The 17,949-nt window shown below is 34.4% G+C and overlaps 1 protein-coding gene across 4 annotated transcripts in view; it reads left to right on the forward strand.

Moving 5' to 3' along the window:
- The window catches only part of FUT8 (fucosyltransferase 8), a 442,206-nt gene that overhangs the window by 50,979 nt on the left and 373,278 nt on the right, over nucleotides 1-17,949 (forward strand). The window contains exons 2-3 of one of the 4 annotated variants that reach the window (XM_074290405.1): nucleotides 2,048-2,149; nucleotides 2,795-2,843. The exons of 2 other annotated variants lie outside the window; for them this stretch is intronic. The gene's annotated coding sequence lies outside the window, so the exon portion shown is untranslated. The remainder of the gene's footprint in view (nucleotides 1-2,047; nucleotides 2,150-2,794; nucleotides 2,844-17,949) is intronic. One more of the 4 variants, XM_074290406.1, reaches the window with a different exon arrangement.

Below are 17,949 nucleotides of genomic sequence, written 5' to 3' on the forward strand. Positions count from 1 at the left end.
AATGTAGGGAGCTAGATATCTTAAAATATCTACAAAAGTGCCAAAGAAAGATATACCTTATTGCATCCATGAAAACCTTCTGCATCCTGCTGCCAATTTACCTTTGTAGATTTTTTTCCTTGTTACTCTTCTTTCCTTAATGTATTCCAGCCAATCCTGACTACTAATTGTCCTGAACCTGACATTTTGGTTCTTGTTTTTGCCAGATTGTTCTCTGTGACTAAAAAGTTCCCCCATCTTCTTGTATCTCTGCTTTCCAGTCTCAACTTAGTCCCTCCTATAGGGAACATTTCTCAATTTTAAAAATTCTTAGTTTTGTTGTTTCTTTGTCCTTTTATAATCAATAAATATTAGTGTAAATTGTTGAAGTGTTTGGCCAATTGTGAAATTAAAGTTATTGAAATGCTTTGCTTTTTTGTGTTCTTTGTTTAATGGTGATTGTAGGGTTTGGGGCATTTCAATACATACGTAAATGTGGCTTTTGAGCAAGTTTCTACTATTAAGTGGTCATTCCCCCCCCCCCCCCCCCTCTGCTGGGGTTAAGTGACTTGCCCAGGGTCACACAGCTAGGAAGTGTTAAGTGTCTGAGACCAGATTTGAACTCTGATCCTCCTGAATTCAGGGGTGGTGCTCTATCCACTGCGCCACCTAGCTGCCCCTAAAGTGGTCATTTTCCTATAGAATGTGGGCAAATCTGGAATGAAAACAGCATAAGAATTCTAAGACTTCACCATGTATTGGCTTGTAAATAAATTTTGATTTTTGGATATGGTTTTGACTTCTTACCCTTGTAGAGATTATTCCTGGGGGGCAGCTAGGTGTCGCAGTGGATAGAGCACCAGCCTTGAATTAAGGAGCATCCAAGTTCAAATATGATCTCAGACACTTAACACTTCCTAGCTGTGTGACCCTGGGCAAATCATTTGATCCCAACCTGAAAAAAAAAAAAGAGAGAGAGAGAGATTATTCCTGGGCCTTAGAGTGAGGAGAGTAAACACTTGCATAATACTGAAAAAAGTTGTTGTGTGATAAGACAGATTAGAATTATAAAGCATTTTGAGATATCTAGGAAAGAGCTTTCTAATAGTAGAGAATTATTATTAAGGTGGGACCTATTTCATAGATGTAAGAGAATAAGAAATCTTAATGATTTCAAATATTGAGGTACATGAACAGTCTTAACCCAGTCTTAACCCACTGTTGCAGAGAGTTAGCAAAAATAGTTCCGACAAATTGCTCAGAGGTACAGTCTTATTAATACCTTTTATTATCTGGTTGTGCCTATATGATAAACTCTCTTTTTTGTAACCTTTTTTAGTTTGATCCTTAAGTGAGGACTTTTCTTCATCTATACAGGTATTATATATTTTATTTTTATTTGCTCCCTTTTTCTCAGACTGTTATTTCTACCAAAGAATCAAAAAGTGTCAAGTTTGTCATTTTGGATCTTTACTCTTTCTCATTCCCACATATAGATAAGTATGGCAAAATTCCAAAATATCTAAATATCCAAAATAAATGACAACTCTTATCATTTCTGCCTTTTCAGTATCTCTCCCAAATGATTTCTTCTCTCAACTCATATAGCTACCATCTTATTTTAGGTCCTTGATTATTGCAACAATAGCCTAAAATTATTCTCTCTGCCTCAAGTCTCTTCTGCACTTTGTACAGGGATGGACTGTACATCCCTGTACTCTTGCCAGTAATTTTCCTGTGCATATTTGACCATGTTATTCCTTTACTCAGTAAACTCCAGTAGCTCCTATTGATCCTAAATAAAATGTAAATCACCCCGTTTAGCTTTTAAAATCCTATACAACATGGCTCCAACTTTCCAGCCTCATTGGATATTACTTACCCTTTCCCTCCCTCTGTAGTCTAGACAAACTTGGTGTTTTCTTGGTTTCTCATTTATAACATGGTTGTTGCTGATATCTGGAGTGTACTATTCATATTACTCACTCTTCTTTCCTTACTGTATTCCAGTCAACCTGGTCTACTAATTTTCCTGAACCTGACCTCATAGATTCCCTTTCTTCTTTAGGATGCAACTCAGGTACCATCTTCTTTGACTTCCTGCTACCTTGTGGTGGTGTTCAATCAATATGATGCTGTTCGAGTGGTCTAGATTCCTGGTGGTCTAGAGGTTAGTGGCAATATGAGAGTTGCTAAGAATCCCCTTTAAATCAATCGTGGGTTTTAGGAGTGAAAGAATTCACTCATTCCCGAATTATTAATTGCAAAATGAAAGCTTATTGTTGGATAGAAATCACTTTACCAAGAGACTGACTTCTACAGTGGCAGATGTATTAGAAATGTAGTTTTGCACTGAGAGAATGCAGTTCTCAGTGGACAGAAGGGTCCTGATAGCTGAGTGAGATATCTGGGTCCATCTGCCAAAGACTTTCAGTGAAGGAAGCTGTTATCTTGGGTCTTAGTAGGGGCTGGGACAGCGGGAGCAGGTCAGACCCAGTGGGGCTAGGACAGCCCTAATTCCTATTGGAATTAACAACACTTCAAAGGGTGCTTTTTGATCAGGATTTCTAATTGACTCAAAGGCTCTAGCATCCTGGAAATACAACTTATCTAGGGGGTTATGCCTTCTCCAGGAAGAGCTGAAAATCTGAAAGGGATCACAAATCAATAGGAAATACAGTTTCTTAAAGGGACCACAACCTTCTTCAATTTCAGTCTGATTCTTTGAAATTTGTTTTCTTTTGTTTGTTTGTTTTTTTTTCCTGGCAAAGATTCTAGAATGATTTGCCATTTCCTTCCCCAACTCATTTTACAGATGAGGGAAACTGAAGCAAACAATGACCTACTCAAGAATCACGTAGCTAGTAAGTATCTGACACTGGATTTGAATTAAGAAAGGTGTTTTCCTCATTTCAGACTTGTCTTTGTACACTGAGTCACCTTATATTTATCATCATAAAGGTTTCTTAACCTCATATTTGTATTATATATGTTTTATATGTTCTTGTCTCCTCTATTAGAATGGAAGCTAATTATGGGTAGAATATGTTTTGGTTTTTGTATTTTTATATCTTTGGTGCCTAGCACAATGCCTAACACATACATAATTGGCATTTAAATTATTGGTGATTGATGTATACATGTTGTTTTCTTTTTATAGAATACAACCATCTTGAGAATAAAGTACAGTTTAGATTTTGCCTTTCTGTCTCTAGTTCCTACTACAATGTCGGGCATAATGGTATTTAACTTAAATGTTAATTGAAAGATTTAATTTTGTGTATATTTCTATAGTATGAAATGAGGAGGGATGGCTATATATTTGAAAAACAACTGTTTGCTTAGGAAAATACATTTTAGTAATTCTAACTGATCCAAGAAGCAGTCAAATCTATTCTTATAATAAATGAGGCTAGTTTTTATCCACTATTTGTTACTCAGATTTTCTATTAACTATTTAGTCTTTCTGATACTTAAGAAAGAAAGAATAAATTATATAGTGACCCCTTTTCACTGACGGTACTTCAATTCTGGTCTCTGTTTCATTGGGATCTCTGGTTAAGGGTCTAAAATATACCCAGATTGGATTGCTTGTCTTCTGAATCTCCCTGTTCATGTTCTACACTTTGCACAATTCCTAGCACATGGTAGGATCTTGATATATGTGTTGATATTACTTGATGGTTACTACCAAACTTTCAGTTATCTATACTTGTAACCTATGTCATCCTTAACTTTTCACTTTTATCCCACATATTTAGTAAATGAATTTTGAAATCTCATTTTTCTTTTCTTACCCCCCAAATTTATTTATTTTTTATTAAAGCTTTTTAATTTACAAAACATATGCATAGGTAATTTTTCAACATTGACCCTTGCAAGCCTTCTCTTCCAAATTATCCCTACCTTCCATTCACTTCTTCCCCATATGTCTGATAGTCCAGTACATGTTAAATCTGTTAAAATATATGTTAAGTCCAATATATGTATACATACTTATACAGTTATCTTGCTGCACAAGAAAAATCTGATCACAGTCCTCTCTTTGGGTATAGATGACTCTCTTCATCACTGAACAACTGGAACTAGTTTGAATCATTTCATTGTTGGAAAGAGTCATGTTCATCAGAATTGATCATCGTATAATACTGATATTGTCATGTACAATGATCTGGTTCTGCTAATTTCATTTAGCATCAGTTCACGTAAGTCTCTCTAAGCTTCTCTCAAATCATCCTGCTGGTCATTTCTTACAGATCAATAATGTTCCATAACATTCATATGCTATAACTTACTCGGCCATTCTCCAATTGGGCATCCACTCAATTTCCAGTTTCTTGCCACTACAAAAAGGGATGCCATAAACATTTTTGCACATTTTTCCCTACTTTAAAATCTCTTTGGGGGGCAGCGAGGTGGCGCAGTGGATAGAGCACCAGCCTTGAATTCAGGAGGACCCGAGTTCAAATCTGGTCTCAGACACTAACTAGTCTAGCTATGTGACCCTGGGCAAGTCACTTAACCCCAGCCTCAGGAAAAAAAAAAAAAAAAGAAAAAAAAAGATCTCTTTAGTTCTTTCCTCCTCCATAGATCTAAGAGGTAAACTATTCTATTTCTTCTAATTTGTTTATAATATCATTTTTTATGTCTAGATCATGAACTCATTTTGAACTTATCTTGGTATACGGTGTGAGTCTATGCCTACTTTATGCTATACTGTTTTCAAATTTTCTCAGCAGTTTTTGTCAGATAGTGAATTCTTATCCTAAAAGTTGGGGTCTTTGGGTTTGGCAAATACTAGGTTGTTATAGTCATTGACTATTTTGCCCTGTGAACCTAACCTTCCACTGATCAACTATTTTATTTCTTAGCCAGTACCAAATGGATTTGATGACTGCTGCTTTATAATATAGTTTTAGATCTGGTGTAGCTAGGCTTCATTTGCTTTTTATTTTTTATTAGAAATCTCATTTTTCAAGATATTATATTTTCCATAATAGAAATTCTTGAAGGAAAAGTGTAACAAATTAAAGTCTTTCCATGTTAAATAGTGAATGAGAATGGTGTATGGGACAGTGTCAGAATGTGATTTGACCACAAGTGTGAAACAGATACATATTTAAGTAAAGTGATATATAACAATTTTAATGTATAGTTTGTACCTCAATCTAACGTATGTGTTTGTAACCTTTTGTATGTATAGTAAATTCTGAGAGATAGTATGTCTGTAGAAGATGAAATTCAATCTTGGTGTCAGGAAACCTTGGGTTCATTTCATGTTCTTGATATTGCTGCGTGACTGGACAAATCAATTGCCTTCTTCGTGATCCATCAACAAAGACTATAAAGAAGTTGTCTTAGTTTGGATTGGATTTCATATATACATACAAATTGGATTTGTTTGAAGGCAATAATATTTGATATTCTGATATGTCTCATAAGCAGTAGCCTTGGCAACATTGACAAAATTTGTATTTTGCTGGTTCCTTTATCAGTAAGTCTAGGTGTTAGTGCCATTATGTTTTCTTCTGGTTAAAACCTACTTTACTGAAAAAGTGCCAGTTATTGATAATAGGTTAAAATGTGACTGCTTTCAAGATAAATAATTTACATTTCTACAAGGGTCTTAGCATTGTGCTCATAGTAAAATTCTTTGATTTTAGACATCAGATACTGGCTTTTAAAAATTAGGTCACATAACAAGATGATTTCAGAAAGGCCTGGAGAGACTTAAATGAACTGCTGCTGAGTGAAATGAGCAGGACCAGGAGATCATTATATACTTCAACAACAATACTATATGATGATCAATTCTGATGGATGTGGCCCCCTTTAACAATGAGATGAACCAAATCAGTTCCAATAGAGCAGTAATGAACTGAACCAGCTACACCCACTATGAACCACTATATAGAATTCCCAATCTCTATATTTTTGTCTGCCTACATTTTCACAGGCTAATTGTACATTGTTTCAAAGTCCGATTCTTTTTGTACAGCGAAATAACTGTTTGGACATGCATACAAATATTGTATATAATTTACACTTTCAGAAATTTAACATGTATTGGTTAACCTGCCATCTGGGAGAAGGGGTGGGGGAAAGAAGGGGAAAAGTTGAAACAAAAGGTTTTGTAATTGTCAATGCTGGACAATTACCTATGCATAAAATTTTTGTAAAAAAATTAGGTCACATATTTGGCTGCTGTCATTAAGGACATTTTTTTAGGTAAAATAACATAAGAGAGGCAACCTAGAGGAGCACGTTTTTTTTGAGTGCCAGTTTTAGATCCAAAATGACTTGGATTCTCAAACCTTCCAGGCTCTGGCAAAAACTGGCAGGGGATCCTGCTTCTCAGTGTGCTAGACGACTCTTTAAGAATGTAAGTTGACAATTTAAAGTGCCAGTCTGAATGGGTAGAAAGAGTTGCCATTTCTGGTAATTCCCTATAGATCTACTACCTATGCTTGTTCTTTATTTCACAACCAGATTCTGATAGATTAGAATCCATTTCTCACTTTGTTGTTGTTCAGTCATTTTTCTTATGCCCATCTCTTTGTGATTTCATGTGGGATTTTTTAGTAAAGATATTGGAATAGTTTGCCATTTTCTTCTCCATCTCTTTGTATAGATGAAACTGAATCAAAAGGGGTTTAAGTGAAATGTCCAAGGTTTTGCAACTAAGAAGTATCTGAGGCCAGATATCTCAGAAAGATATCTTTCTGATTCTAGGTCTGGAACACTATCCACTGTATACCTAGCTGGCCTAATTTCTTTCTTTTTTTTTTTTTTTTTTTTACTGTAATTAAATGAAAGATTGAAATTTTTTGTCAATTATTTGTCTTAATTTCTTAGAGGCAGAATGAAGTAGTAGGGAGAAGCCTGAGTTTAGTTAGGAAGCCTTGGATGTGTTGTTTTGAACTTTTTATGCATGTGATCTGTGGTAAAGCCACTTAACTTCTTAGTGGCCTTGATAGCTCTTTAATACTCCAGTTTTAGATCAGGTTCCACCCTGGGAGTTTTCTGAACTGAAATCTTAGATATAACCCCCCCCCCCCAAAAAAAAAATCAACACACCACAAACACCTTTTGACTTTTGTTGTCATATGCAGGTATTCAAATATCTAAATAAGATAATAAGAAAGAATAACAAATCAACAAGTCAAAAAAATTTGTGTGATTTTTTTTTAGATGCCTTTAGTCTGTTTTTTGTTAATTTTGTTAATTTTTTAAAAACAATTTTGAAAGATCTGCATGTGTCTATGTGTGTATCTACATACACACATATAGATATACATATATTTAATTGTAGCCACTAGCAGTTGTAATTCTTTTTCTTTTCTTTTTGAAGTTTATATATATTGTGAATATGTTACTGTTGTTTTTGTTTAAATACATAATTGTGGTCAATGTTTATGTGTATAATTATTTGACCTCTCTGTATCATTTCATATAAATCTTTATATTTCTCTGAATATTTTATATTTGTCATACTTAAAACTTAATAATAGGCTATTATGTTCATGTAATACAACTTGTTCAGCCGTTATTCTTCTGACACTTAGTTTCCTTCCAGTTTTTTTAAACTATTAAAAATAGTGCTGCTAGACTTCTTCCTATTCATTAATAATCCATTTAGTGTATAGGACTAATAGTGGGATTAATGGGTCAATTTTGTTTATTATTGTATATTTCCAAATTGCTTTCCAAAAAGGTTTGACTAATTCATTATTCAGTGATTATAATTATATTATAATTAACGTAAGTGTCTGTTTCTACTGTATTGGGTCCAGACAATAATTTTATTTTATTTTTAATTTTGGCAATTTGATGAGGGCCAGGTGGAATCTTAGTGTTTTAATCTGAATTTCTCATTTTCTTTTCCTTTTTTTTTTTTCCCCCCTCCTGAGGTTGGGGGGGTTAAGTGACTTGCCCAAGGTCACACAGCTAGGAAGTGTTAAGTGTCTGAGACCAGATTTGAACTTAGATCCTCCTGAATTCAGGGCTAGTGCTTTATCCACTGCACCAACTAGCTGCCCCCTGAATTTCTCATTTTCAATGATTTTTGAACATTTTTTTCACATGATTATTTGTAATGTTCTTGTTTGGTTTTCTGGAGGCCTTGGGACCAGCCTTCTTTTCAGTGAGTAATCAGCACAGAATAGCTAGGTGTTAAAGTCCAAATTCTTTATTGTCTCCTTCAAAATCTAGTTTCCTTGCCTGTGGCCCCAGCTAGTTTTCTTGAGGCCTTTCAAACAGGTCTTTGTCTCAGTGGAGAAATGCAGGAGGCCAGCTACCATGGTGCTGTGAAATGAAGTGAATGAATCTGGCTCTGCCTCTCTTCCGAGTCTGTGTCTGGCTCTCAGTCCCAGCTTATATGCTCTACACTGAGTATAAACCAATCATTATATCACTAGGAAACCGTTATTTGTTATAAGATTAAATAAATCATCCTGAATTTAGAGAACTATTAATCACCATGCTAAGCTAGATAACCATTGTCTCATCAATTCCACTGACTTAATAATACCTTGTAAGAATCCTTATTTCAGAGTTCAGAGTTCTGGTCCATAACAATTATTGGTAAGTTCCTTTTCAAAAATTGTTCACCTTTTTGGGTTACTTATCAATTAGATATCATTTCCTTATAAATTTTAGATATTAACCTCTCATCAGAAGTATTTGATATGAAGATTTCCCTGTCTCAGTTATTTTTCTCATTGGTCTAGGTACACTGCTTTTTTTGTTGTGGGGAAACTCTTTATTTGCTTTTTTATGTCCTATGACATTCTCTTAGCCATGGCTTAAACTCTGGATTACTTACTAAATTGAACTTGTAGGATATAATGTGAGATTAAATTCTAAGAACTCATTAATTCTACAAATAAACTCCATATATACTTTGAAATTTGATTTCTTCATTGTAAAGGTGAGAATAACAGGATAGTAAGAAATTTGATGCAGTAAATTAGTAATAAGGATTGAGAGGCCACAGACTTTGAATTTTACTGACATTGTACCTATGATGAATCATGAATATTGTCTTTAAGAAAAGAATTGCTAGTTATTGGATATGGTAAACATAAAAAGAACATTTAAAAACTAAAACATTGCATTTTAGTGGATAGGAAAGTGTATTGTTACTGACATAGAAGACATTCCTCTATCAATTTTGTGTGTACATTTAGAACACTGATTACACTAATAATGAAGAAAAAAATGATATACAAACTAAATAACTCTATTTATACCTTACTTTCAACTCTTATTTATTATGAAAAATGGAATATAGGTAGGAGGAGAAGGACACAAAAATTTTACCAGAAAAATTGAATCTCATAAGTCAGTGATTATAAGGAGACCAAAGCTTAAAAAGCCCCAGAACAGTCTGCAAATCCATAACTTCTCTACCAACCACAGAGATAGCAGCCAAAGGCAACACCAATTTATAATACAAACTTCCTTGTAAAATCTTATAGAGAAAAAAGATGAAAGATTATTAGTGGTATTACCTCATAAAACATATGCAGAGCACAGTTAAACTTGTAGAAAGTAAGTTTAGGGAGAATCAACTCAGCAAAGTTAATGAGGGAAAGGAAAGGGGGAACCCCATTTCTTGGCACATAGATAGTAAGATAATCCCATGAGGCGCAGTGTCCCCTGTAAATGAATTTACAGGTCCGAAAACCTAGAAATTTGGAAGAATTTGGCTCAGAAAGATGCCAGGACCAGAGGTGGCTGCTGGGCGGGCAGGAACCCTTACATGTGTTGTCTAGGAAGATTCCTGTGAAGAGGGAGTTCCGGCTCACCTCTTTTATACCCAAAAGATTGTGGGCAGTTCCAAGTTCTTGGCGGGCTTTTCAGTTAGCTCAGATCAGGTGAGGGCTGGGGGAAGCTGATAGTGGGGCTGGGCCTGGATATTCAAAGGGTGCCTTTCACCAGGATTTGTGGAATGGGAAATTAGAAAGGAATCTTTAAGGGACCTCAACCCCCATCAAAGTCACAAGATTATGTAAGTGTCAGTGTATGTAGAACAAAAAAATAGAAATTTTATAAAAACCCCATTTTTTTAATACCAATATCCCACTCACATTGTTATAACTAAAAGAATTCCTATTGTAACTTATCTATTATCAAATGGTCAGCCATTCTCTGCATCACTTTATGAGGCACTTCATTTTACTTTTGGTCAGCTCTGGTTATTTAAAAAAATTTTTTCTGACATTGAGCCCAAATTTCCTGGTTCTAGTTCTTAGGTCAAAAAGAACAAATTCATTTATATTTTGCATGATACTCCATTTGAATACTTGAAGAAAGTTATTATATTCCCTTACCTTTTACCCTCTCATCTTATCCAGATTAAACATTCCAGACTCTTCATGGCCTTTCACCATCCTGGTTTTCCTTCTTTGTATGCTTTCAGTTTTTCAATCTCCTTTTTAATCTGAACATAATATTCCAGATGTGATATGTATAACAAGAATAAGTTAGAAAGGTAGTCCTACACCTATAAGTTATACATCTCTTAATGCTACCTAAGGTCTCATGAGAAGCATTTGACCTCTGATTCATATTGAGCTTATATTCTACTGAAAATTCCAGGTAGCTTTCAGAACTGCTATCTGACCATATCTTCCTCACCTGGTACTTATGAAATTGATTTTTAAAAACTGAAATGTAACACTCTACATTTATCCCTATTGGATTTAATTTTATTAGATTTAATTTAGTGCTAGATGTCAGAGATCTCTTTGAATGCTAACTCTTATACAGTGAATTAACTATCTTTCCAAGCTTTTGAAATCTGTAAACTTAATGAGCTTGCCATTTTATGCCTTTAGCCAAGTCATTAATTAAAAAATAAACAACAAAAAATTATTTTTAAAAAGAATCCAGAAATCTTAAGAACTTGAAACAGTATAGAACTTGTATCTGAGGGCAAAAGTAATGAATGAAAATAGGGGAAGATGCTCTACTGACAAGGACACTGATGAGAAATGACCATAGTGTTGTTTTTTTCCCCCCAGCTGATATGAGATATCATTTTTCAAATCTTATAATGGTCCAAAGTAACAAAGATGGGGAATTCATTTAAGACAGAAGTGTAGAATTTATAGGAGATGATTCTAGTTACAAAAATAGCCTTTCACTAATGTGGAGTAAAAATATTATTTCCATATGATTGTTTTACGTGGATTGCCATGGAAAGGCCTTGTAATTTTTTGGTCCATTCTTTGAAATAGTAGTTGGTTCAGAAAAGAGAGAGAGAGAGAGATGAATACTAATAATAGAAAAAAGTCAAAACATTAATAAATAATGCTTTGGCTTATTGGAGGATATTATTGGTGACTGTCATATGACATTCTCCTTCAGTTTGGAGACTAATTATGAAAGGCAGAAAGCTGATGATTACCTTGACTAACTTTTTGGGAGCTTGCCCCTAAGCTGTAGTTTTATTTTATTACTTCTGTCAGGGTAGGCTTAAAGGTCAGAGAGTAATAAAACTGAAATGGCGAAGTCATGATTCAAATATAATTTGAGATTGTTTCAGTAGAATATTACTTGGAAACGTATCATTGTAGAAAAGGAAAATTTGAAATGGATCAGAAAATAAGATAGGTGATGTTGGTGACAGGATCACTAAATGGGAGAGCCTATCACATTTCCGTGGCTGTTGAAGACAATTTTTACTTATGCCCCCAACAAAAGTTGTCCATTTTGTTTCTCTGCTCCTCATTCTAAGAAGATCTTTCAACTTTGGGCCATCTACCACGAGTTTCCTTTGTTTCTGTCCCCAGCATTCTACAGTCTGTCTACTCCCTACCGCCCAGTCTTTGTCTCAGTGAAGGAATACAGCTTCCTCTTTGCTGAGACCCTTTTCCCATGTCCTTAAGCCTCTTCCCAACTCCTGTTGAATTTTCAGTGATTAATCTTTACTCCTTCTCCTAGGTCTTGCCTTTCCTAATCCTGCTATTATCTCCTCAATGTGTCATTCTAAGGTCTCTCCTCATCTCCATAGACAGAATTCTAGAAAAGCTAATCTGAAGTCATTCCTCAATTCTTCTTAGTTTGACTTCTGCTACTATTTGATATTAAAATTGACTTGAAAATCACTAGAAATATAGTCACTATATCCAAGTGGGGTTTTTTGAATTCTCATCTACTTAGAACACTAATAATTGTTGGCCTACCATCTAGTTCTTGTTATTTGCTTTTAGTTTATAATATTTGTACTTTTCCGGGTCCTTCCCTATCTTTCTTTGCTGTTTGCTAAAATAGTTTTTCTTTATTCCACTCTTTCAGGGATATGCCCCAAATTTTGTCTCTCCTCATCTTTTCTTAGAGATGAGGCACTGGGCATGAGGTAGTACATTGTAGAATTGGGGGGACCCCATTTGCAAAGCTTTAGGGAGAGGAGGTGGACTGTCTTATATGGAAAACAGGTAGTTGGAGGTCCTAACGGACCTAAGTTTGAATTTTTCCATACTATAGATACTTACCAGCTTTATGACCTTGGCCAAGTCATCCCACCTCTCTGTTTCTGTTACTGTGTTTGTGAAATGAGAATAGCATTTATAATACCTGCTTTACTGTGTTGTGAAATTTGAGTAGAATGAGCTTTGAACGCCTTAAAGCCTGTAAAATGGGAGTGGCCACGGAAAGGGCACCTCAGTTAGGGATAGTAATGAAGGAAGAAAGAAGGGAGGAAATAAATATTAGTTGTCATAGTACTATGTTCCAAGACATTCTGCTAAGTGCTTTCAGATATTTATCTCATTTATTTGCAATAACCCTGAGAGAGAGGTTATAGTATTATCCTCATTTTATAGTTGAGGAAACAGTGCAGGCAGTGTTAAAAGTGTTTGTTTGAGACTAGCTTTCTAATTCCAGTCTCAAGGTTACTTGTAGGCAGCTTATGATGAGTAGTCAGAGAGTAGGCAGAATAGGGAAGAAGAAAGATTCTGATTTAAGGAAGAGATGACATAATGCAGAAGGAACCCTAGATAATAACAAAAATGGGGGAAAAGGAGTATTTCAAATTTTACATTAAAAAGGGCTCAATAAAGTAGAAAAATAACTTTTAAGCATTTTAACATTGAGCAAGAATTAATTTTTCAAAATGATTGTTTCTTTGGATTATAAGTAATAACATTTCTCAAACAGCATCAGAGAACATATAGAAACTTAACAAATGATAATCTTGGGGTCTTGCATTTAATTGTCAGCATTTTTCAGTGTTCATGAACATTTATGACATTGTTTGACTTAGTTGTCTAAACTAAATGTTTTTTGTAGATATCTTTTTTTTTTCCCTTTTGTGAGGAAATTGGGATTAAGTGATTTGTCTAGGGTCACACAACTAGTAAATATTAAGTGTCTAAGGCTGAATTTAATCTCAGGTCCTCCCAACTCCAGGGTCGGTGCTCTATGTATTGTGCCATCTATCTGCCCCGGTTGAATGGATTTTAAATAATTTTTAAAAGATATCATAACTCACTATTTGACAAAAATTGCTGGGAAAATGGAAACTATTATGGCAGAAACTAGTCATTGACCCACACCTAACACTGTATGCCAAGATAAAGTTGAAATGGGTTCATGATCTAGATATAAAGAATGATATTATAAACAAATTAGAAAGACAAAGGATAGTTTACCTCTCAGATTTGTAGAGGAGAAAGGAATTTCTTTTCAAAGAAGAGCTGGAGATCATTATTGATCACAAAATAGGTGATTTTGATTATATTACGTTAAAAAGTTTTTGCACAATAAAAACTAATGCAGACAAGATTAGAAGGGAAGCAATAAATTGAGAAAACATTTTTACATTCTTAAATGAGCAGAACTAGGAGATCATTGTTAATAGTAACAAGATCATATGTTGAGCAATTCTTTTTTTTTTTTTTTATTATTCATTTTTCCAAATTATCCCCTCCCTCCCTCCATTCCCTTCCCCCCCCCCCCCCCCCATGGCAGGTAATCCCATACATTTTACATGTGTTACAATATAACCTAGATACAATATATGTGTGTAAATCCAATTTTCTTGCTGCACATTAATTATTAGCTTCCGAAGGTATAAGTAACCTGGGTAGATAGACAGTAGTGCTAACAATTTACATTCACTTCCCAGTGTTCCTTCTCTGGGTGTAGTTGTTTCTGTCCATCATTGATCAACTGGAAGTGAGTTGGATCTTCTTTATGTTGAAGATTTCCACTTCCATCAGAATACATCCTCATACAGTATTGTTGTTGAAGTGTATAGTGATCTTCTGGTTCTGCTCATTTCACTCAGCAACAGTTGATTTAAGTCTCTCCAAGCCTCTCTGTATTCCTCCTGCTGGTCATTTCTTACAGAGCAATAATATTCCATAACCTTCATATACCACAATTTACCCAACCATTCTCCAATTGATGGACATCCATTCAACTTGCAGTTTTTAGCTACAACAAAAAGAGCTGCCACAAACATTTTGGCACATACAGGTCCCTTTCCACTCTTTAGTATTTCTTTGGGATATAATGCCAATAACAGCAATGCTGGGTCAAAGGGTATGCACAGTTTGACAACTTTTTGGGCATAGTTCCAAATTGCTATGTTGAGCAATTCTGATGGACATGGCTCTCTTCAACAATGAGATGATTCAAATCAGTTTCAGTTGTCCAGTGATAAAGAGAGGTATCTACACTCAGAGAACCATGGGAACAGAGTGTGGACCACAACATAGTATTTTCACTCTTTTTGTTGTTTGCTTGCCTTTTATTTTGCTTCACTTTTTCTCTTGTGCAGCACTATAATTGTATAAATTTGTATGCATATGTTGGATTTAACATATATTTCTACTATGTTTAACATATATTGGACTACTTGCCATCTAGGAGAGAGCATAGTGGGAAGGAGAGAAAAATTGGTACACAGGGTTTTGTAGGGGCTAATGTTGAAGAATTGACCACTTTTATGTTTTGAAAAATAAAAAGCTTTAGTTTAAAAAGACATCAGAGAACCTTAATCTAATTTAAATTAGGGAGTCGTACATCTAAGGTATGCAGCATCCTGGTAATAGATAGAAAGGATAAATATCTAATTTTGAAATAATTATATATTAGCATTTCACAAGCTCTTTCAAAAAACTTTTATGAATATTATATATAGTATAAAATTTTCCTATGCTAGGAATATTTTTGCTTTAAAAATATTAAATAGAAATTAAGTTCTTTCAAGAACTTGCGATTTCATCTGTGTTAAAATTATTACAATATGGCTACAACTTAGAACTTTTAGAGTTGTTGCTTAAAGAATAGAAAAGAATAGACATATCTTTGGTTCTGTGGTTTAATATGTGGTTCTAAATTTGATAATGCCTTTGCCCAGGCTTTCTATCATGTTTGGAATTATTGCCTTCCTTCCTCACCTTTGTCTGTTAGAATCCCTTCAAAGTTTTGTCCAGGTATCATCTCTTATTTATTTATTATTATTATTATTATTTTTTAACAATAAAATGTTCTTTATTATTCAATTGGCAAAAAAAAAACCCACTGGAAAAAGCTTTTAGTGAAAAAAGAAAAGTATATAAGACAAATGAGAAGTCAGAATCCACATACATGTTTTCGTTTAATTCTTATATGGCTTAATATATTTGCAGTAGAATAAGATTTTGCTCATTCTCGATTTTAAAAAAAGTTCTGACTATAGCAAGATCTAGATTGTTCCAGTCTATTTCTTACATATAGTATCTAACCATTATGGTAGAATGTCTTTAAAAATAACCACAAAAATTGCTACAAATTTTAGAACCAGCAAAATTCTAACTTCCTAATCACAATGAAATGATTTCCCTTTTCTGTAATATTTGCATATCCCCAAAGATGCTAAAGCTATATGAAATTTTATTGGTACTATAAGAAAATTCAGATTTTTGTGAAAGAATCCAGGTTAAAGTTATGAATCTTGGGAGAAAATATTGCTACATCTATTTTTATATCATCCACAATCTACAATCTATCCACTCCCCTTCTTTTTTTTTTAATTTTTAAAATTAATTTTATAATTATAATTTTTTTTGACAGTACATATGCATGAGTAATATTTTTTTTCTTTTACAACATTATCCCTTGTATTCATTTTCCCAAATTTTCCCCTCCCTCCCTCTACTCCCTAGATGATGATAGGTAATTCCATACATATTAATTGTGTTACAGTATAGCCTAGATAAAATATATGTGTGTAAATCCAATTTTCTTGTTGCACGGTAAGAATTGGTTTCTGAAGATATAAGTAACCTGGGTAGAAAGACAATAGTGCAAACAGTTTACATTCAATTCCCAGTGTTCCTTCTCAGGGTGTAGCTGTTTCTGTCCATCATTGATCAATTGGAAGTGAATTAGATCTTCTTTATATTGAAGATATTCACTTCAATCAGAATATATCTGGCGGCAGCTAGGTGGCACAGTGGATAGAACACCAGCCTTGAATTCAGGAGGACCCGAGTTCAAATGTGGTCTCAGACACTTAACACTTCCTAGCTGTGTGACCCTGGGCAAGTCACTTAACCCCAGCCTCAGAAAAAAACAAACAACAACAACAAAAAAGAATATATTTTCATTATTGTTGAAGTGTGTAGTGATCTCTTGGTTCTGCTCATTTCACTCAGCATCAGTTCATTCAAGTCTCTCCAAACCTCTCTGTATTCATCCTTCTGGTCATTTCTTACAGAGCAATAATATTCTATAACATTCATATACGATAATTTACCCAACCATTCTCTAATTGATGGGCATCCATTCATTTTCCAGTTTCTAGTCACTACAAAAAGAGTTGCCACAAACATTTTGGCACATACAGGTCCCTTTCCCTTCTTTAGTGTTTCTTTGGGATATAAGCCCAGTAGTAGCACTGCTGGATCAAAGGGTATGCACAGTTTGATAACTTTTTGGGCATGGTTCCAAATTGCTCTCCAGAATGATTGTATTCTTTCACAACTCCACCAACAATGCATCAGTGTCCCAGTTTTCCCACATCCCCTCCAATATTCGTCACTATCTTTTCCTGTCATTTTAGCCAATTTGACAGGTTGTAGTGGTATCTCAGAGTTGTCTTAATTTGGATTTCTCTGATCAGTAGTGATTTGGAACACTCTTTCATGTGAGTGGATATAGTTTCAATTTCATCATCTGAAAATTGTCTGTTCATATCCTTTGACCATTTATCAATTGGAGAATGGTTTGATTTCTTATAAATTAGAATCAATTCTCTATATATTTTGGAAATGAGGCTTTTATCAGAACCTTTAATTGTAAAAATATTTCCCCAATTTGTTACTTCCCTTCTAATCTTGTTTGCATTAGTTTTGTTTGTACAAAAGCTGTTTAATTTGATATAATCAAAATCTTCTATTTTATGATCAATAGTGATCTCTAGTTCTCCTCTGGTCATAAATTCCTTCCTCCTCCACAGGTCTGAGAGGTAGACTATCCTCTGTTCCTCTAATCTATTTATGATCTCATTCTTCATGTCTAAATCATGAACCCATTTTGAGCTTATCTTGGTATATGGTGTTAAGTGTGGGTCCATATCTAATTTCTGTCATACTAATTTCCAGTTTTCCCAACAGTTTTTTTAAAATAATGAATTCTTATCCCAAATGTTGGTATCTTTGGGTTTGTCAAACACTAAATTGCTATAGTTGTACCCTGTTTTGTCCTGTGAACCTAATCTGTTCCACTGATCAACTAGTCTATTTCTTAACCAATACCAAATGGTTTTGGTGACTGCTGCTTTATAATATAGCTTTAGATCAAGTTCACCTTGACCACCTTCATCTGACTTTTTTTTTTCATTAATTCCCTTGAAATTCTCGACCTTTTATTCTTCCATATGAATTTTGATGTTTTTTTTTTTTCTAGGTCATTAAAATAGTTTCTTGGGAGTGTGATTGGTATAGCACTAAATAAATAGATTAGTTTGGGGAG

The sequence above is a fragment of the Sminthopsis crassicaudata genome, chromosome 2, assembly GCF_048593235.1.
Source record: "Sminthopsis crassicaudata isolate SCR6 chromosome 2, ASM4859323v1, whole genome shotgun sequence".
Taxonomy (NCBI): domain Eukaryota; kingdom Metazoa; phylum Chordata; class Mammalia; order Dasyuromorphia; family Dasyuridae; genus Sminthopsis; species Sminthopsis crassicaudata.